The sequence below is a fragment of the Ranitomeya variabilis genome, chromosome 1 (genome assembly GCF_051348905.1).
Source record: "Ranitomeya variabilis isolate aRanVar5 chromosome 1, aRanVar5.hap1, whole genome shotgun sequence".
Taxonomy (NCBI): Eukaryota; Metazoa; Chordata; class Amphibia; order Anura; family Dendrobatidae; genus Ranitomeya; species Ranitomeya variabilis.
The window spans coordinates 95864149-95887466 of record NC_135232.1 but is presented as its reverse complement, the minus strand read 5'-3'; the positions used below and the strand labels follow the sequence as shown (position 1 = coordinate 95887466).

Below are 23318 nucleotides of genomic sequence, written 5' to 3'. Positions count from 1 at the left end.
ATTCACCTACTGTTGAAATTTGTGTGGCTGGACCTAAGCTTCTCAAGGCAGACATTGAATTATAAAGGATCTGTCACCAGAATCCAAAATACAAACTGCATATATTATTAAATAGATATTTTAGACCAGATGAGGCTTGTGTGTTTACTTTGAAAATCCATGTCAGAATAAGTTCAGCTAAAGCATGAAGCAGCTCATGAGTTGAAATGTATCCAGTTTTTAAGCCAGACTGACAGCTGCGGCTTGTATAGAGCAATGTGAGATCTCAGCAGCAGGAGTGACATTGTGGAGTGATAAATCAGACATGGGGGTAGAAATTAAGTTAAAACATTAGAAAAAGTTACAGTGCTGTGCAAATTAATTGGGACAGAGCTTTTTTTTTTTTTTTTTTTTTTTTTTTTAAGTAAAATCGTAAGTTGGTTACAGTCAGTGATTCAAACCAGTTTTAATGTATAATAAATAAATCTTAATCAACTAGCCAGCGGAAAAAGGCAATTTTCAGAATTAGTATGTAACAGTGCATTATAACATTTTTTTTTTTTTTTTTTGCTTTACCCCAATTAATTTGCACAGCACTGTATACAGATATTCTAACATGGCTGTTCAAAGTAAATACACTAGCGGCATCAGGTCTAAGAAATCTACATATTAAAATGTACGTTTTTCAGGAACGCACTACCCTCCAGACGGTTTTAGGTGATGCGTTCCAAATTGATTTAGAGTCTCTAATGCTGTAAGCAGAGGCAGCTTTGCCTCTGCAGTATCGGGAGAATACAATGGCACTGAAGCTGGCAGCATCCAGCGTCTGCCCAGCTTCAGAGAAGTGCTTACAAGCTCCTTGCCAAGGAGAACGCCCAATGCCAATAGAATACAGTGGTTGAAAGTAACCTAAGCAATAAACAGGGCTGTGGAGTCGGTAAGTCAAACTGCCGACTCTGACTCCTCAATTTCCCCGACTCCACAGCATTGCCTCACTACTGAGCATGTACATAAAGTGCACCACAGATTCATCTCCTCTATGACTCCATGGCACTGGTCACTACTGAGCATGTACATAAAGTGCACCACAGATTCATCTCCTCTATGACTCCATGGCACTGGTCACTACTGAGCACGTACATAAAGTGCACCACAGATTCATCTCAACTAAAAGCCGAAATCCTTAGATCTTGAACAGAACAGACATTTACTGTCCCAAATTCTGAAAAATTTTTTTACAGCACATCCTGCACTGAACCCAATTTATTATATATTTTAGGAGTTGTTCCATTTAATACCGACTCCACCAAAATGGACAATTTTACAACTCCACAGACCAGGAAGAGTAGAAGGAGGGAAAGGACAGCAGATGTGACAGGAGAGGAGAAGAGCTGATAGAAGGGCTTGTAATGTAACACAGCTGAACTCAGCAGTGCTGACTCCACCCCCACATGGACTGCCAAGACCTTACCTGAAAGGTGTTAACCTGTGCTATACTCCCAGCAGGAGTTTAGATCAGGACTGTCTAGCATTACATGTCACACAAAGAGAAACCTGCCCTAATCTGTTTTGGGGGTGTGTCCTTTGTCTCCTGTATATTGCTGCTTGCTTATGATTGGGCAACGTCATACCTTGTGAAGAAGTGCACGCCACCTGTGAAAACTCTGATAAAATCCACTTGGCTTTAATGGAAATCAATTCACAAAGTATCAAATACTTTGATTACTAATATCTCTGCAACGGAGAGGCAAAATTAAAAAAAGAAAAGAAAGGTTTTATTCTGCTCTGCAGCCATTATTACATTGTGTGTGCAGTTCTACATGAAACACTTGATGAAAGGTCCTCTATAAATTTCCTCTGTTGGTTTGTCCTTTTCAGTAAAGCCAGTCAACATTCATTTCTTCCTGAGAAAGCTGTGTAACAATACGTCTGCCATTACAGCTCACAGTTGGGTTATCATTGAAGTTCCAGAACTCCGCGCTGTTACATAGTGATATCATACAATGTCCACAGCCACAGCATTGATTTGCCATCCAGGACAAGGAGAGATGCGACCATTTCTGTACATTTGATAATAGTACTACTGCATACCGATTGTCTCCCACAACAGATTCAGCTCCTATCAAATCTACCTTATCATCGACCTCATGTCCAAAATAAAATAAATCAGAAGCCATGATTTGCTTTTGTGCGCAGTCCAGATCAAGATCTTTGAAGATATGTCGCTGTTTCTTTGTCGATGTGGTGAGAATGTAAAGCAGAATGGGACAGAAAGACAAAGCACATATTTGTTACTCACTCAAACGAAACTGTAGCAACAAGTTGTGGGCGCAGGAAGTCAATGGCGAGACCCAGAGAGTATGATGACAGGGCAATTGTGCTGATAGAGCGAAGTTTCCATCATGACCGCAGTTCCTTAACCCCTTAATGACCGCCAATACGTCTTTTAACTGACCTGAGATATAAAAGAATAGCACCCCCATACAGGTAACAATCCAGCAGCTGTCGGCTGTACACTATAGCTGACTACTTGCTGCATCAGCCACGATCAGTATTTGCATCATCCATATCTGTTTAACCCCTTAGATGCTGCTGTCAATAGTGACTACATCATTATAAATGGTTAACAGAGTGTTGGGGCTTCCTCTTTATCCCAATTGGTGCCCTCAGATCATGATTGTGTCGTCCTGATGTTTGCCATGGCAATTCATGACCAAATGGCAGCCTTAGAGTCTGCCGGCTACAGGGACCTGTTCAGAAGTTAGCGGCATTTAGGTGGCAAAAATACACATTTTCATTTCTGTCATGCCACTTTGCATTAATTCCTGAAAATCGCCTGAATGGTTAATTAACTACCGGATAGCAGTTTTCAATATCTCAGGGGGTGCTGTTTTTAAAATGGTATAATTTTGGGGGTTTCCCAATATATGGGACCTCTAAAGGCACTTCAAACATGGATAGGTCCCTAAAAAAAATACATTTTGTAAATTTCCTTGAAAAAATGAAAAATTAATGCTACATTCTTAAACCTCTTAAAATGCTAACTAAATAAATGAACATTTTACAAATGGCTCTGATGTAAAGCAGGCATGTGGGAAATGTTCTTTAGTAATGTTTTGCTGTGGTATGACTATCTGGAATAAAGGGATAATCATTCAAAGTTTGAAAATTGCTAATTTTTTAACATTTTTCTCAAATTTCTGATATTTTTTATAAATAAACACAAAACATATCAACCTAAATTTACCATTATCTTAAAGTATAATGTGTCACGAAAAAACAATCTCGAAATCACTGGGATTTGTTGAAGCGTTCCAGAGTTATTACCACATAAAGTGACACTGGTCAGATTTCAAAAATTTGGCTCCGTCACTAAGGGGTTAAAATAGGACTAACTGAAATCACCATAATCCATTCATATGCTGTTCTTATTTCCAAAAAGTACAGTTATTTTACAGAGGAGGAATAGGAGAAATGACACCCAAGGTTGTCTCTACATCCATTTCTAAAGAAGTTTAGAAGAAATTAATGAATAAACTTCCGAATTAATTAAATGACACAAAAAGGTGGAGAGGGGATAAAATGTTTATTTTATATACTGGGAATTGGAGAGAAGGTAAAGTTTCACACGCAGATAATTGTCTGCAGTAAAAGATCGTCTTTAAAGTCCAGAACTAGGTTAGATGACATCCGCGTGGTTTGTGGATTCTAAAAATATAACTTACAGGAACAGTCTTAGGACGGATAAAAGATTTTAGGGAAACAAGGAAAGTAGAGATTCAGCTTAACTGACTAAAAATCAAGATGGCAACACATTCTCTAAATATGTGATGTAACGTACTCAATATTGGGCAGAAAGGACTCCCTAACTCAGTGCACCCTAAAATGTAAGGCACCCCTATCTGTGGGTGAGGGGTAGTTTGGAAGGCAATTTTGGCAGAAGTGATCATACCTGGCACAAACCTTACTCTGGTTACAGAATTGCCCTTTTTATGCATGTATAAAGTTATTTAATAGGAAACTCAAATACTGACTTAGACTAATCGGGAGTTCTCACAGATCCGATCTAAGGGGTTTTCCAACCTTCTGATATTGATGACTTATTGTTATGGCAATGGCCACTACACAGTGATCAGAGCTACGCTGTCCCGACTACCTTCACCATTTACATCTGACCAGAGCTGAAAAACAGGTAATTGGTGGGGATACCCATCATCGCACACTACCAACTGATATTGATGACTTAGTCTAAGGGTATCATAAGATCAAACAACCCTTTTAAAGGGTTATTTTTCTTTACTAGTCTAAGTCTAAAAATTAACAGGCAGGTAGTTGCTAACAGAGGCAACCTTCTGTCTATTCTAACCGATGCCAGCTCAGTGTGGTCAATGACTGCCCCTTGTGGCTCTTCCTCTCCTGGGCTGCTCTGTCAATAGGCGTTGACTGCTCACATCATCCCGATTGACTGTTGGCTCCCTGCAGTTCGTCAACTGGGAGCCGGCTGTCAATCAGTATGACGTTGGCAGCCACACCCCGTCAACAGAGCAGAATAGAAGCCACTACTTTGTCGATGTAATGTCAGTGGAAGCAACCAAATTGCCAGCAAGACCGGTCTGTGACCGCTCTGTGTAGGGAGAAATCGGTGGTGTGACCGTTCTGTGCCGGCAGAGATCGGTACTGGGCACAACGGCAGGTAGTTACAAATTTTTCGGCTCATAGTGAAAAAAAATTAATAGTCCTGGATAACCCTTATAATGATGGAAGTAATCTAGTTTGTTTGATTTGTTATATAGGAATCCCCAATCTAATCCATGAAGAATAAATTATGAGCTAATAATCTTGCAAGTGGTGAAAATACAGGGGATAAAGGGATATAAAGTGCATAGTATGCAATCATACCGAGCGTTATTCATCTTTGCCCTAGAAGGAACCCAAGCTCATCTGTACAAGAGCTTTAAGACAACGAGGAAAAAACAAAATGTCTTCTGACCATCACTGATCTCGATTACAATCGGTGTCTTCAGGTGATGCCTTGTCGCAGTCCCAAGTCTCGGACTGCAGGGTTACAGTAGTCTGGAAAAGACACCTGTCTCACAGATCAGCCTTTATTCCATGTGTCACAAGCGGTACGCCACCATCCTCCTCCCCCTATATCAGGAGGCTCCATTATCCGATCACTGTGACAGTTCTTATATCAATAAATCATCACATTGGTCTGAAATAGAATCGCCACTCACCCGATAACACGGCCCTTCCTGGCTTCTTTTCTCCAGTTCACAGTGTGACAGAAAGGATCTCTCGAGATGTAGGCATCCGTTCTTAAGTCAGGTACTGATCCTACAGACACCTAATGGATAGAAGAGCAGATGTAATTACCACTATGCCTAATGTTATGTATGGTATTACCCAGATACTAGAAACTTTACACTTGGAGACGTTCTCACCATAAAGCTCAATAACCTGGACACATAATACATTACTATATGATGTATTAAAATTTGTGTGTGAACATGTCCAGAGAGGTTGTCACACAAGCACAAGTTGTCATCAGCTGCATCTGACTCGGGCATGAGCATGAAACACCGGCCAGACACAACTGATGTAGGGGAACCAAGTCTACAATGAGCTACATCGCAATGAAGTAGATATAAAGATCATTCTTCCCTTCACGGAAAATTATTGAAATTTTGCATATTTTTCTTTTATACCAGCCTAAAAAAGCAAATGGAGCATCTGCAGTTCATTAGCTGCACTTCAATGATAACAACATCACCAGAACCTATTTCTAGATTTGTTTCGCCGAGTTGAAGAAACAAAATAAATCTTTTAACACAAGGCGGTGATGGCCGAAAAGAGCTGCACGGAGGCTTGTGAGTGCGTCAGCGTGAGGTCTCCGGTCAGAGGGACTCTTGCGCCAACAAGAGGGCAATTATTTAAAAACTGTTTTTCAGATTGATGGACGCAAATGTAACACAATATCATGGAGGCAATACACAAGCACTACAAACTAACAACCAGCCCACAGTATAAGGATGGCTTCTACCATATTGGGGATGGGCATCCTCCCAAAACTCTCAACGCGCAGGTGACAGGCTCAGTGGGTGTAGCGCTAAGGTCGCACGACCGATCACCTCTTATCTGGTCAGAGTGGGATCCGATTTTCTCGGATTGTGGAGAATTAAAAAGTTGCTCCAGACAGTAATGAAAATCAGACCGCACTCGGTCCGAGGAAGAAAAGAAATCGGACATGTCCACGACCCTGTAGGATAACATGGGGACGAGTGCTACCCATCAAAATCACAGATCACACTAGTCCGATTTTTATGGTCGGGTGAATGAGCCCTAATACAATAACATTAGGAGGATGGTTAGCTGCTGTCGAGAAAGAATGACAACAAGATACAAGCGATAACACAGAGAATATGGTCAGCAGTAAATGTCAAAGAAATAAAATGAAGCTCGGAGATATGAACAGATAGTGAAAGATGCGTCCAGGTGTTACAATACAATAATCATTCACAAAGATGGAGCCAAACACCAAAAGAGTGAGGAAGTAATGTGCAAAACATAGAAACACCAATAAATGAGTATAAAAGTGTATATAAGATAACCTAGAGTGTCATGAATCCCAATGGCTAGGGATAGCAAGGGACAAGCAAAGTAATACAAAATATCGGACGAGCTCTAGGGTGATGGAACCTGGGCTGACCGCTGCCCTACGCCTGACAAACGCAACTAGAGATAGCCAGGGAGCGTGCCTACGTTGGTTCTAGACGCCACGCACCAGCCTAAGAGCTAACTAGTACTGCAGAGAAAATAAAGACCTCACTTGCCTCCAGAGGAATGAACCCCAAAGGGTATAGTTGCCCCCCACATGTATTGACGGTGAAATGAGAGGAAGGCACACACATAGAGATGATATAAATAGGTTCAGCAAATTGAGGCCCGCTGTAAACTAGAAAGCAGAACGATACAAAAGGGGTCTGAGCGGTCAGCAAAAAACCCTAATCAAAAAACCATCCTGAGATTACAAGAACCCATGTGCCAACTCATGGCACATGGGGAGAACCTCAGTCCACTAGAGCTACCAGCTAGCATAGAGACATAATAAGCAAGCTGGACAAAAAAACCAACAACTGAATATCAGCACTTAGCTTATCCTGAAAGATCTGGGAGCAGGTAGGCAGGAACCAAACAGAGCACATCTGAATACATTGATAGCCGGCAAGGGAATGACAGAAAGGCCAGGTAAAATAGGAACCACCCAGCCTCTGATGGACAGGTGGAAACCAAAGGCCGCAACCCACCAAAGTCACCCAGTACCAGCAGTAACCACCAGAGGGAGCCCACAAACAGAATCCACAACAGTACCCCCCCCTTGAGGAGGGGTCACCGAACCCTCACGAGAACCCCCAGGGCGATCAGGGTGAGCTCTATGGAAGGCGCGGACCAAATCAGTCGCATGAACATCGGAGGCGACCACCCAGGAATTATCCTCCTGACCATAACCCTTCCACTTAACCAAATACTGGATTTTGCGTCTGGAAACACGAGAATCCAAGATCTTCTCAACAACATACTCCAATTCTCCCTCCACCAGCACCGGAGCAGGAGGCTCAACCGAAGGAACAACGGGCACCTCATACCTCCGCAACATCGACCGATGGAACACATTATGAATAGCGAACGATGCTGGGAGATCCAAACGAAAAGATACAGGGTTAAGAATCTCCGAGATCCTATAAGGACCGATGAACCGAGGCTTGAACTTAGGAGAAGAGACCTTCATAGGGACAAAACGAGAAGACAACCACACCAAATCCCCAACAAAAAGTCGGGGACCCACGCGGCGACGGCGATTAGCAAACTGCTGAGTCTTCTCCTGAGATAACTTCAAATTGTCCACCACCTGATTCCAAATCTGATGTAGCCTGTCCACCACCACGTCCACTCCAGGACAATCCGAAGACTCCACCTGACCAGAGGAAAAACGAGGATGAAACCCCGAATTACAAAAAAAAGGAGAGACCAACGTGGCAGAACTAGCCCGATTATTAAGAGCAAATTCGGCCAGTGGCAAAAAAGCAACCCAGTCATCTTGATCAGCAGAAACAAAACACCTCAAATAAGTTTCCAAGGTCTGATTAGTTCGCTCCGTCTGGCCATTCGTCTGAGGATGGAATGCAGACGAGAAAGACAAATCAATGCCCATCTTGGCACAAAACGTCCGCCAAAATCTAGACACAAACTGGGATCCCCTGTCAGAAACGATATTCTCCGGAATCCCATGCAAACGAACCACGTTCTGAAAAAATAAAGGGACCAACTCAGAGGAGGAAGGCAACTTAGGCAAGGGCACCAAATGAACCATCTTAGAAAAGCGGTCACACACAACCCAGATAACGGACATTTTCTGTGAAACCGGGAGATCAGAAATAAAATCCATGGAAATGTGCGTCCAAGGCCTCTTCGGGATGGGCAAGGATAACAACAACCCACTGGCCCGAGAACAGCAAGGCTTAGCTCGAGCACACACTTCACAAGACTGCACAAAGGTACGCACATCCCTAGACAAGGAAGGCCACCAAAAAGACCTGGCCACCAAGTCTCTAGTACCAAATATTCCAGGATGACCAGCCAACACAGAAGAATGGACCTCGGAGATGACTCTACTGGTCCAATCATCCGGAACAAACAGTCTTTCTGGCGGACAACGATCCGGTTTATCCACCTGAAACTCCTGCAATGCACGTCGCAAGTCTGGGGATACGGCGGACAATATTACCCCATCCCTAAGGATACCAGTAGGCCCAGAGTCTCCAGGAGAGTCAGGCACAAAACTCCTGGAAAGAGCATCTGCCTTCACATTCTTAGAACCTGGCAGGTATGAAACCACGAAATTGAAACGAGAAAAAAACAACGACCAACGAGCCTGTCTAGGATTCAAACGCCTGGCAGACTCAAGGTAAATGAGATTCTTGTGATCAGTCAAGACCACCACACGATGTTTAGCACCCTCAAGCCAATGACGCCACTCCTCAAATGCCCACTTCATGGCCAAAAGCTCCCGATTACCCACATCATAATTGCGCTCGGCGGGCGAGAATTTTCTAGAGAAGAATGCACATGGCTTCATCACCGAGCCATTAGAACTTCTCTGTGACAAAACCGCCCCCGCTCCAATCTCGGAAGCATCAACCTCAACCTGAAAAGGAAGTGAAACATCTGGTTGACAACACAGGAGCAGAAGAAAACCGGCGCTTAAGTTCCCGAAAGGCCTCCACGGCCGCAGGAGACCAATCAGCAACATTAGCACCCTTTTTAGTCAAATCAGTCAAAGGTTTAACAATACTGGAAAAATTAGCAATGAACCGACGATAAAAATTAGCAAACCCCAAGAACTTCTGAAGGCTCTTAACAGATGTAGGCCGTGTCCAGTCACAAATCGCCTGAACCTTGACGGGATCCATCTCCATAGTAGAAGGAGAAAAAATGTACCCCAAAAAAGAAATCTTCTGGACTCCGAAGAGACACTTTGAGCCCTTCACAAACAGAGAATTGGCCCGCAGAACCTGAAACACCTTCCTGACCTGTAAAACATGAGACTCCCAGTCATCAGAAAACACCAAAATATCATCCAAATACACAATCATAAACTTATCCAGATATTCACGGAAAATATTGTGCATAAAGGACTGAAAGACTGACGGAGCATTGGAGAGTCCAAAAGGCATTACCAAATACTCAAAATGGCCCTCAGGCATATTAAATGCGGTTTTCCACTCGTCACCCTGTTTTATCCGCACCAGATTATACGCACCGCGAAGATCTATCTTAGTGAACCACCTAGCCCCCTTAATGCGAGCAAACAAATCAGTCAATAATGGCAGTGGATACTGATATTTGACTGTAATCTTATTCAGAAGGCAATAATCTATACAAGGCCTCAGGGAACCATCTTTTTTGGCCACGAAAAAAAAACCTGCTCCCAGAGGGGACGAAGATGGACGAATATGTCCCTTTTCCAAGGACTCCTTAATATAATTCCGCATAGCAGTATGCTCTGGCAGTGACAGATTAAATAAACGACCCTTAGGGAACTTACTGCCAGGAATCAATTCTATAGCACAGTCACACTCTCTATGAGGAGGGAGCGAATTGAGCTTAGGCTCCTCAAAAACATCCCTATAGTCAGACAAAAACGCAGGGATCTCAGGAGTAGATGAAGCGATTGAAATCGGAGGTGCATCATCATGAACCCCCTGACATCCCCAGCTTAACACAGACATTGTTTTCCAGTCCAGGACAGGATTATGAGTTTGTAACCATGGCAGACCAAGCACTAGTACATCATGTAAATTATACAGTACAAGGAAGCGAATCACCTCCTGATGAACGGGAGTCATGCGCATGGTCACTTGTGTCCAATACTGCGGCTTATTCATAGCCAATGGTGTAGAGTCAATTCCCTTCAGAGGGATAGGAACTTCCAGAGGCTCCAGACTAAAACCGCAGCGTTTAGCAAATGACCAATCCATTAGACTCAGGGCAGCGCCTGAATCCACATAGGCATCGACGGAAATGGAAGACAGTGAAAAAATCAGAGTCACAGACAAAATGAACTTAGGCTGCAGAGTACCAATGGCAAAAGATTTATCAACCCTTTTTGTGCGTTTAGAGCATGCTGATATAACATGAGCTGAATCACCACAATAAAAACACAATCCATTTTTCCGCCTATAATTTTGCCGTTCACTTCTGGACTGAATTCTATCACATTGCATAGTCTCAGGTGCCTGTTCAGAAGACACCGCCAAGTGGTGCACGGGTTTGCGCTCCCGTAAACGCCGATCAATCTGAATGGCCATAGCCATCGACTCATTCAGACCTGTAGGCGCAGGGAACCCCACCATAACATCCTTAATGGCCTCGGAAAGACCATTTCTGAAGTTTGCAGCCAGGGCGCACTCATTCCACTGAGTAAGCACCGACCATTTCCGAAATTTTTGACAATATATTTCCGCTTCATCATGCCCCTGAGAGAGGGCTAATACACCGGATTACGTACCGGTAATGCTCTTTTATAGAGCCACGACAGCACCCACTGAGAGAGGGGATCCGCCCCTAGGAACAGGAAACCCTATGGAGAGATAAAAGGGGCGGTCCCCCTCGCTCCCACAGTTTGGGTTACAGAGATTGCGAGGAACCGCCCACCAGTATTAGTAGGCAATTTATTATCATTTTATCTTAAACTACTAATATTTACAAGAACCAATCACCCTTATCCGTGCTCATATGCAAACTAATATATAAGGGAGGGAAGTGAAGGGGTGCTGTCGTGGCTCTATAAAAGAGCATTACCGGTACGTAATCCGGTGTTTTCTCTTCGCCACGACAGCACCCACTGAGAGACTTTCAGAGACAGTTATTTGGGGGGGATTATCGTGTTAAGAACTGATCTACCGAAACACAGGTCAGTGGAGGCAGATAGATTTAGTCTATAGTGACTATAGAAGGTAGTAGGAGACGACCAGGTTGCGGCCTTACATATGAGTTCTATTGGAACCTCTGCCCGCTCTGCCCAGGATGATGATATCGCCCGGGTGGAATGTGCCTTTACAGTCTCAGGTGGATCTACCCCTTTAGACGAATAGGCCAGGTATATCGCCTCCCGAATCCATCGGGATAATGTGCCTTTGGTAACACCAGCTCCTTTTCTTTGACCCTGGAAGGAAACAAAGAGAGCCCTGCTCTTCCTCCAGGGACTAGTCCTGTCTAGATAGGTTATCACAGCCCTTCTCACATCTAAAGTATGGTACTTTTCTTCCTCCTGATTCGTAGGGTTATTATAGAAGGTAGGAAGAAGGATTTCTTGAGATCTATGGAATTTAGTACACACCTTAGGCAAGTAGGAAGGGTCTGTTTTTAGGACAATCCTATCTGGCAATATTGACATAAATGGAGGATCTACTGATAGCGCCTGTATGTCACTTACCCTTCTTGCCGATACTAAGGCGACAAGAAGAGCAGTCTTGAGGGAGACATATTTAATGTGAGCAGAATCTAGAGGCTCAAACGGATGGTTTGTCAAGGCTTCAAGGACCAGATTAACATCCCAAGGAGGTGAGTTGGGGATATGGACTGGCTCTGCTCTCTGGCAGGCTGAGATGAATCTGGATATCCATCTATCTCCTGCAACGTTGTGACTATATAAAGCCCCTAGCGCTGAAACATGCACTTTTAAGGTGTTAACTGAGAGGCCTAAATCACGTCCTCTTTGGAGAAATTCAAGAATAATAGGGACTGGAATTTCATTTGACAAGGCTGAGGGATAGAGGCTTAAAAATTTTTTCCATACTCTTACATAGATCGATGTAGTGGATCTTTTCCTACTCAGCAATAGGGTATCGATTAGTTTATCGGAGAAGCCCCTTAGTTTTAACAGCTGCCTCTCAAATCCCAGGCTGTCAACCGCAGACCCTTCACATGAGGGTGGTTGAAGGGCCCCTGGGAAAGCAGATCTTGATTCTCTGGGAGAATCCATGGATCCGAGATGGACATGGCTCTGAGCAGGGAAAACCATGGTCTCTTTGGCCAGAATGGAGCGATCAATATCACACTCGCTCTGTCCTCTCTTATCTTCCTGATGACTGTTGGAAGAAGAACCATCGGGGGAAAGGCATATGCCTTCTGAAATGTCCATGGAATCTGGAGGGCGTCGAGAACATCGGGGTTGTCTGTTCGAAACATTGAGGCGAATGTTTTTACTTGCCTGTTGTCTCTTGTGGCAAAGAGATCTATGTCGGGTATACCCCATTTTATAGTTATCATACTGAATATCCGACGATTTAACACCCACTCCCCCTGATGGAGGGTATGACGACTGAGAAAGTCTGCTTTCGCGTTGTCTATCCCTCGGACATGAAGTGCTGATAAGGACAGAAGATGATTTTCGGCTATAGTCAAGATGTTTTCGGCTATAGACATGAGAGTGCCTGATCTCGTTCCGCCTTGATGGTTGACGTAAGCCACTGATGTCATGTTGTCTGAGAGAACCCTGGTATGTGTTCCGTGCAACTGTGGGAGGAATTCACATAGGGCATGATAGATGGCTTTTAGTTCTTTTTTATTTGATGAGTCGTCTAATTCCGAAACCGACCACAGCCCCTGGACAACCTGGTTCCCCAAGTGTGCCCCCCAACCATGAGGGCTGGCATCCGTAAATATTATGTTTGAGGGTTTAACCTCCCAGGGAACCCCGATAATTAGATGATCTGGTTGTAACCACCAGGTTAGAGATTGGATTACGTCACTAGAAAGGGAAATTTTACCGTCTAATCGGCCATGTAATTTTATCTCCTCATTTAAAATTGCATACTGTAAGCACCTCGAGTGGAACTGGGCCCATGGAACCGCTGGTATACATGACGTGAAGGAGCCAAGTAAGGACATACCCTCCCGAAGGGAAATTATAGGTTTATCTAGTATAGACTGAACTTTATTCCTCACCGTCATCTGTTTAGATTCTGGGAGAAAACACCTTTGAGTTATAGAGTCTAATATGATCCCCAAAAATACCTGTCGAGTCGTTGGGATTAACCTAGATTTTTCCCAATTTATTATCCATCCCAAGTTCTGCAAGGATGAAATCATGTGATTTAATCTTTGTTGACATTGTGAGGGGGATTTTCCTACTACTAGAAGGTCGTCTAGGTATGGGATTATGAGGGTGTCTTTTAATCTTAGAAATGACATGACCTCTGACATTAGTTTAGTGAATACCCTTGGAGCAATTGACAGTCCAAAGGGCATTGCTGTGTACTGAAAGTGCCGTATATATCCTTTTATGACAACCGCCACGCGGAGATATTGTTGATGTTTTTTAAAGATTGGGAGATGGTAATACGCATCTTTCAAGTCCAGAACCGTCATGAAGCAATGGGGAAACAGGAGTTTTATGGTGGAACGGATAGACTCCATTTTAAAGGTTTGATTCTCTAAGAAGGTGTTTAATTTTTTAAGGTTTATAATGGTTCTAAATGATCCATCCGGTTTTGGTATTAGAAATAACGGGGAGTAAAACCCTTTGCCCTCCTGAAGAAGTGGAACTTCCACCAATACCCCCTTGGACAGAAGACTCATTACTTCCTGTTCCAATGCCTCCTGTTGTGATTGAGATTTTAATGAAGTCAATAGAAATGAGTCCGGAGGGACTCGGGAAAATCTTAATTTTAAGCCGGAGGTGACAAGATCATTTGCCCAACTATTTGATGTTATCAGCCGCCATTTATCTGCGAAGGAGGATAATCTACCTCCCACAGGTAGATCCGCTCTAACGGGGTTTGTCCTCAGGTTTGAAAGGGCGCTTCCCGAAGAATGCACCCCTTTGTTTGGTGTCTCTAGTGGCCCAGCGGTCCTGGTTCTTAAAATCTTTCCTTCTATTAAACACTGGCTTCCGGAACGCTCTCCTATAGGATGGAAGGTAATTAACATTAGGGAAGCCCTTTTTTCTCTCTCCCGCTTTAGTTAAGATCTCGTCTAGTTTAGTACCAAACAGGTACTCACCCTGACATGGGAGGCCACACAATTTAGATTTTGTTTGGGGATCCCCCTTCCATCCCTTAAGCCACAGGGCTCTACGTGCTGCATTCGTGAGTCCCGCTGATTTGGCCGCCAAGCGTATGGAGTCAGCAGATGAGTCCGCCAGGAAGGCTGTAGCCCCTCTAATCAAAGGTATAGAGGATATTAATTTGTCTCTAGAGAGACCGCTTTTTAGTCCCTCTTCCAGGTCATTTAGCCAGACTAGCATGGACCTGGCGGTGCATGTAGCCGATATTGCCGGCCTAAAGGCTCCCGTACATGACTCCCAGGCTCTTTTTAAAAGAGTGTCGGTTTTACGGTCCAGTGGGTCTTGTAATGAGCCCGAATCCTCCACGGGCAGTGAGGATTTTTTGGATGTGGATGCCACTGCTGCATCCACCTTCGGGGCTTTTGACCATAATGAGAACTCATCATCATTAAATGGATAACGTCTTTTTGAGGTTGGAGGTAAACCCCTTTGCCCCTGGCTTTCCCACTCTTTCTTGATTAGATCTTTTACTGCCGCTATTACAGGAAAGGAGGGTCTTTTCTTTTCTGACAGACCAGCGAACATGATATCCTGCTGCGTTTTAGGGACCTTAGAATCTTCAATGCCCATGGTGTTGCAGACTGATTTTACCAGGTTATCAATGCTGTCGGTGGGAAAGCATGTATTTTGGTCCTCATCTGAGGAAACGTATTCACAGGAAATATCAGAGTCTGCATTTTCTCTATCAGACGACTGGTCAGATATAGGGGAAACGTACCCCTTTTTTCCTTTAGTACGCGGCTCTTTGACAGAACTATGTAAGGCTCGTAGTTCTTCTCTAATCATGACCCTAATGTCTTCCGATTTAACGGAGGCTTCTTCCCGTAGGGTAGAGTCAATACACGGTTTACAAAGCCTCTTTTTATGACTATCTGGAAGGGGCTGGAGACATAACGCACACTGTCTGTGTTTCGTTTTTTCCGTCCTTTTGGCCTAGGGTGTGAGGGAGAGGGAACAATAATCAGCCTAAATAGGGTAGATATACACTCACCCAGTGAAGCTGTGTGAAGGTACCGGCTGATGAGGAGGAGACTGAGGCACGGGTTGAGGAATGGCACGATCCGACTTGCTCTTCCTAGAAGATCCGCTCTGCTTAGAGCGGCTGGTGCTGGTATGGCTGCGTGGAGTGGATGCGGTGGCTTCTAACGAAGACATCACAGCGTCCGGCGCAGAATCCATAGTGGACGCCGGAGCGTTATCGCCGGCGTCCTTTCCTATGGGGGCCGCCATCTTCTTCCGGTTGTACCCGGAAGCGCTAGTCACTTCCGGGTCGCGGCCATACTGTATGGGCCTGCGCTGCCGCCGGTGTCAGCGCAGGCGCTGTCCTCCTCCTCCATCACCCCGGAAGTTTACCTGTACTTCCGGGGGAATACACTGGGGCTCCATGCTGCATATGCGTCCGCCGAGGACGGCGCGACGCTAACCTCACCACAGCGTTGCTCCCGCAGACGAAAAACCGGCTGGAATCCCGTGAGCCAGCAACCACCGTCCTGGCCTCACGGCGTCTGCCAGCAGAGGGGGGAAACCGAAGCAGGACCCCCGACGCTGCTTCCAGCTCTGGAGCCCTTGCCGTCCCCTAAGGTAAACCGCGCAAGCGGCATCCAGGCTGGGCATCCTCTTCTCTCCATGGATTCCCGTAGGAACAGGAAACCAAACTGTGGGAGCGAGGGGGACCGCCCCTTTTATCTCTCCATAGGGTTTCCTGTTCCTAGGGGCGGATCCCCTCTCTCAGTGGGTGCTGTCGTGGCGAAGAGAAAAAAGCCTTTTCAGCCTGAATCTCCAGGTTGGGTTCCTCATAGAGCAATCCCAATGCCAGAAAAAACGCATCCACATTGAGCAATGCAGGATCCCCTGGTGCCAATGCAAATGCCCAATTCTGAGGGTCGCCCCGCAGGAAAGATATTACAATCTTGACCTGTTGAGCAGGGTCTCCAGAGGAGCGAGATTTTAAAGAAAGAAACAATTTACAATTGTTCCTGAAATTCAGGAAGGTAGATCTATCTCCAGAAAAGAACTCTGGAATAGGAATTCTAGGTTCAGACATGGAAGTGTGAACAACAAAATCCTGTATGTTTTGAACTTTTGCCGCGAGATTACTCAGGCTGGAAGCCAAACTCTGGACATCCATGTTAAACAGCTAATATCAGAGCCATTCAAGGGTTAAGAGGAGGTAAGAAGCAGCTAGACAGCAATTAAGGGCTAGGCAGCAAAACTCTGAAGGAAAAAAAAAAAAAAAAAAATTTCCCTTAAACACCTTTTTCTCCTGCTTCAGCCCAAACAATTAACACTTTGTGGGCCGGCTATACTGTCATGAATCCCAATGGCTAGGGATAGCAAGGGACAAGCAAAGTAATACAAAATATCGGACGAGCTCTAGGGTGATGGAACCTGGGCTGACCGCTGCCCTACGCCTGACAAACGCAACTAGAGATAGCCAGGGAGCGTGCCTACGTTGGTTCTAGACGCCACGCACCAGCCTAAGAGCTAACTAGTACTGCAGAGAAAATTAAGACCTCACTTGCCTCCAGAGGAATGAACCCCAAAGGGTATAGTTGCCCCCCACATGTATTGACGGTGAAATGAGAGGAAGGCACACACATAGAGATGATATATATAGGTTCAGCAAATTGAGGCCCGCTGTAAACTAGAAAGCAGAACGATACAAAAGGGGTCTGAGCGGTCAGCAAAAAACCCTAATCAAAAAACCATCCTGAGATTACAAGAACCCATGTGCCAACTCATGGCACATGGGGAGAACCTCAGTCCACTAGAGCTACCAGCTAGCATAGAGACATAATAAGCAAGCTGGACAAAAAAACCAACAACTGAAAATCAGCACTTAGCTTATCCTGAAAGATCTGGGAGCAGGTAGGCAGGAACCAAACAGAGCACATCTGAATACATTGATAGCCGGCAAGGGAATGACAGAAAGGCCAGGTAAAATAGGAAACACCCAGCCTCTGATGGACAGGTGGAAACCAAAGGCCGCAACCCACCAAAGTCACCCAGTACCAGCAGTAACCACCAGAGGGAGCCCACAAACAGAATCCACAACACTAGAGCACATGAAAGAGCAATACAATAATCATTAATATAAACGGGACGGAGACTGGGTTCCTTGGAGGAGCTGTCCACCAGTGGACCTGCCACATGGACACAGTGTGTCACCAGGGTTTTACCGCTCAATCTGAGACACTATGTTATAACTATGGTGCATTTCATTATAGTCGGTATTTGTAAGGACACACGTCAGTGATTTTCCAGTGGTGTAAACCTGCCGGCAATCATCTGACAGAAGAGCAAAACACGTGTTCTTTGGAACATGACAGCAAAAAAAAGGGAAAAATCATTGCTTGTGTAAACTGGGGAGTTGCTGCCGATAAAGATACTATATGGGGCAAAACAATCATATTAGCGCTTGTTCTATCCCCAGTGTTCGTCACCCTGCGTGAACCGGCCAGCTAAACAAGCGGCAAATGACTTGTTCATAGTCAACTGGAGCAGACGGGCTGAAATCAGAACATCTAAGGCTAGATCCAGACGACCGTGTATTCTGTCATCTAAGAGAATGGGCAGATTATGCTAATTACATTGTGATCAATCCGATTCTCTCAGATGACAAGATGGAAAGAAAAAGAAATTCTCCATTTTCTCCATTGTGTCAGTTCAGGGAAACTGGACTGCACTCTGGTGTCATCTGAGTGCAGTCTGATGTTTCCCATTGACTTGCAGCATGGCCAAGTAAGATCCAAATAGTGAATCAAACTCAGGTGTGCAACAATCTTTTTCCTCAGACAGTTTTGGTCCAAGGGAAAAAAAAAAATCCCATGTTTTGTGGGATTACAATCGGACCGAAAATATGGGCATGTGCATGAGCCCTAAATATGCCCATTAGATAGCAGAGAATATGTGATGGAGGATAACGCACTGCTGTCTTTTGTGGCCGCACAATATAATTACAGATATAGTAGAGAATATGGAGAACGATCGGGTCATATTGCTCTGCCGGACAATAATCTACGGCGTTTACAAGACCACAGTTTATATATCTTCCAATACAATATTACACATCTAATAGGAGGCGTCACAGAGATTTGCAGTTATACTTTTACAGCTGTAACGCGGGAGTAAAGGATAATCTGTAGTGATGAGCGAGTGTGCTGGGATAAGGTGTTATCTGAGCATGCTCCGGTGATAACCGAGTGTCTTCGCCGTGCTCGAAAGATATGTTCCGAGTCCTCGCGGTGCGTGAAATAATCACAGCACTGGGTATGAAGGACAATACAGGATGTTTTTGCAGCCTCTTCTCTGGAGTATACAACATTAAATGATGCAGATCGTTTCCAGTATCACATTAGCTTCAAACACACAACTTTGAGACTGACGTCGTTAAATTCATTATTTATCACCCGGGAGGCAGGAAATTCTCCCGACATTATACACAACCTGGGAAAGCGTCTTTAATAAAACACTTCATCTTCCGGACTGCTCAAAAACATGACACTGCGTCCTGTGTTCTGCACATCCCATCGGATAATCCAGGACTAGGTTACCGCTGCTGATTTATGGGACCGGCTGCAGCTAAAAATAATAACCAATGTGTCTCCATAAACCAGAAATGGCGGCTGTTCAATAGGTCTCGGGATGTTTGCCATTAGGGAAAAAAAAAATCAAGAATATTGGATTTCGGCGTGTCCGATTCTTTGTTCTTGGTCAGGTATGTCAGAGGCGGCCTCACTCCTTCCTTCTCTTTGTAATGAGCAATAATAGGACTTACAGTGGGAAAATAAGTATTAGATACACTGCAGATTTTGCTAATTTTCCCACCCACAAAGAATGGAGAGGTCTGTAATCTTTATCATAGGTACACTGTGAGAGACAGAATCTAAAAATAAAAACCATACAATGTGATTTTCTGGGTTTTAAGTAATTAGCATTTTATTACATGAAATACGTATTTGATCACTGAATAATGAGCAAGAATTCTGGCTCTCACAGATCTTTAAGAAGCCCTCCTTCTCTGCACACACCTGTCCACACAATCCAACCTCTCCACCATGGCCAAGACCAAAGAGCTGTCTAAGGACACCAGGGGCAAAATTGTAGACCTGCACAAATCTGGAATGCGCTAAAGGACAATAGGCAAGCAGCATTGGTTAGAAGCAACAACTGTTGGCAGGTTTATTAGAAAATGGAAGAAACACGATGACTGAAAAGCTTCTTCGGTCTGGGATTCCATGCAGGATCTCGCCTCGTGGGGCAAGGATGATTGTGAGAAAGGTCAGGAATCAGCCCAGTGCTACACAGGAGAACCTGGTCAATGACCTGAAAGGAGCTGCGACCAGTGTCAGACATTACCGTTAGTAACATACTACGCCGTCATGGATCAAAATCATTCAGGGCACGCAAGGTACCCCTGCTCACGCCAGTACATGTCCAGGTCCATTTAAAGCTTACCAATGACCAACTGGATGATGCAGAGAAGGCATGAGAGAAGGTCATGTGGTCAGATGAAACCAAAATAGAACATTTTGGTATCAACTCCACTCACCGTGTTTGGAGGAAGAAGTAGGACAAGTACAACCCCAAGAACACCATCCCAACGATGAAGCATGGTGGGGGAAAACATCATATTTTGGTGGGTGCTTTTCTGCAAAAGGGACAGGACAACTGCACCTTATTGAAGGGAGGATGGATGGGGTCATGTATAGGGAGATTTTGGCCAACAACCTCCTTCCCTCAGTGAGAGCATTGAAGATGGGTTGTGGCTGGGTCTTCCAGCATTGCAAGGACCTGAAACACACAGCCAGGGCAACTAAGGAGTGGCTGAGTAAGAAGCATTTCAAGGTCCTGGAGTGGCCTAGCCAGACTCCAGACCTGAACCCAACAGAAAATCTTTGGGGGGAGCTGAAACTCAATGTTGCCCAGCGACAGCGCCAAAACCTGAAAGATCTGAAGAAGATCTGTATGGAGGAGTGGGCCAAAATCCCTGCTACAGTGTGTGCACACTTTGTCAAGAACTACAGGAAATGTCTTGACTTCTGTAACGGCAAACAAAGGTTTCTGTACCAAATATTAATTTCTGTTTTCTATTGTGTCAAATACTTAATTTGCATTTTATTGCATGAAATATGTAAAAATCATACAATGCGATTTTCTGGTTTTTATTTTTAGATTCTGACAACGTGAAAAGACCCCTTTGTAAACTGAGAGACGGCCTTCCTGCTCATTTCTCCATTCACTTCTATGTACATTTTCAAAAAAGAAAAATAGGCCAGACTGTCATTTATCGGAGGTTTATGGAATAACCTGGGGATATACCATAGATGACTTGGATACCCTTTAAAAAGGTAGGACGGCCTCTCATTTTGAAAATAGTATCTGATCTGCAAACAGGATATAATAAAGCAGGAGGAGCGGATCAGATTGATGTACATTTTTGTTTCAGAAAACCTTGCATTCTATTCATTTAAATCCCTGGTATTTGTAGACTTAGGAGTAAGTGGGCGGTCCTATTCACTGATTGCAGAGATAACTGTTAATCACTGAGTAGGACCGCCCACTGGACTCCTATCCATAAAACCTGAGGGATTACAGTGAATAAAATACAAATTATATTGAATCCTTTCCAATAAACCGCCTCTCCTTCGCTATACCGTGCCGTGCACAGATGAGGGGGCACGTCCAACGTCACAAGTCCCCTTAAGCTTGTATGGAGTCGTAGCATAAAAGTCCTATAAAAGTCTATGGGACACAACGGCTCCACAATCCTTCGTGTAAAATAAAATAAATGTTGGAAACTGTAGAAGATCCGTCTGCTCATAGTTTATATCTTTCACAATAGATTTATAAGGTTCATTTGTCAAATCAAACCCCATCTGGATGAAAGAAATTTTAATTACAAAGAAATATGTTTAAGCCATTATAAAAGTAGGGAAGCGTGAAGGTAATAATTTAATTTTTGACTAAACGAAGCCTCAAGTTTAGATTTTTTTTCTTCCTTTATAACATGGAAAAAGGACAATTTCATAAGAATCTAATCCATTTTGTACAATGGAAGAAAGCACGAGTCTAATGCCAATGCACACATGCCTATATGTATCGTTACTGAGGATGGGGGGGATTTGGTGTTCAGGCATTCCTGCACTCACTGTCAGGTTCTGACCCCTAACAAAATCCCCGTTGCTTCACTGTAAACATTCATCTTCCAATAAATGCTGCCTCCAGACAGTAATTACTGAGATCCCGCTTTAGCTCCACTACACTCCCTAATAACCGTGTTTCATCAAGTGCTCCAGCTGCCTTCCTATAGGCACGTGCCTTAATCTGCCTTGTGCGTCTTAAGCCCTACAGTAATCGGGACCCCCGCCCTTTTGTCACTTAAATGTTTTAAAGATTTGATTGTCTGTATTATCGCCCCAGAGAATAAACCGTAATCATAGACTAAAGCATGTGGAATGTGAAAAGTGAACTGTTCTAGGTCACAGATGAGAAGGATATTATGACAATAAAGGCAAAGGAAAAAAAATGTATGTAATTTTATACACACACACACACATTATATATAATACACGTTAATGATAGGAAAATGATGAATAAAAACAAAATTTATCAAAACATCTCGATATATTCAGCTTCGAGTATGAGCGCCACTTGTAGAAATGCACGCACTTACGCTCTTGGCTGCCATTAAAGAAGTTATTAATGGTTGTCCAAGGAATATTCAACCACACTGAATGCACTTGGGAAAATCATCAAGATCAGCTGCTGGCAGCTCCCTTTCTAAATTACGATCAATGACATGACAAATGTGCTCAATTTAGACGACTCCGGAGACGCTGCAGGCCATTGTAGCACGTTAGGTCGCCCACACCAACACAAGAAACATGCGGCCTGATGTTATCGTGTTGAAAAACTGCTGTGGGACACTTAAGAGAAATGGCCGTACAACTGGCTCCTCAATTGATCCATCATATGCCGAGCCAAAGTCATCAAATAGGGTCTACACAAACCATCAGAAGGTATCTGTACAACATTAGGCCAAGAACCAGACACATAGCTACACATGTCCCACTGATCTCCTTCCATAGTGGTTCAAAGCAAGATGGCAATAGAGGCTGGGATGGAGTTCTCTTCTCCTCAGTACTGGACGCAATGATAGCCAGAGATTGGTCTGAAGACCATGTGGGCAATGACATGAAGAGGTCTTCACGGGGGAACATCCCACTTAGTCCTACTCCCAGAATTATGGAGTAAGGTGGCATAATGTATGGTAGCCAGACCCCTGTGGTCTTCATTCCTGGTGTACTACCATTTCTATAAAGTGTCCCAGGAGACGTTTAACAGGACAACCCCCAAGCTGCATGTTTTTTGTGCTGCTGTGAGCACCCGTGTGGTCAAAAAGTTCCACCATGGCTTGCAGTGTCACTGGACTTATCTCCCACAGAACACAACTGGGATGTGATTTTTTGGAAACTGCAAAAGTAGCTGCCAGCATCAGATCTTGATGATTTCCCCAAGTGCATGCAACATGGCAGAACATTCCTCAGAGAACTGTTAATAACCTCAGTGATAGCAGCCAAGGTGCGTAAGTGGAAATATCTCTGGGCGAGACGCTCATAATGGATACTGAACAAATTAAGGCGTTTTGAAAATGTTGTTTCCATTTTTCATCATTGACATATTATTAACAAGTCTATCCATCCTGTAG

At 44.2% G+C, this 23318-nt stretch overlaps 1 protein-coding gene across 8 annotated transcripts in view; it reads right to left on the bottom strand.

Moving 5' to 3' along the window:
• The window catches only part of ERBIN (erbb2 interacting protein), a 222141-nt gene that overhangs the window by 166527 nt on the left and 32296 nt on the right, over nucleotides 1-23318 (bottom strand). For 7 of the 8 annotated variants that reach the window (XM_077286396.1, XM_077286353.1, XM_077286379.1 and 4 more), the window contains one exon: nucleotides 5217-5326. The exons of the other annotated variant lie outside the window; for it this stretch is intronic. The gene's annotated coding sequence lies outside the window, so the exon portion shown is untranslated. The remainder of the gene's footprint in view (nucleotides 1-5216; nucleotides 5327-23318) is intronic. 8 annotated transcript variants of the gene reach the window in all.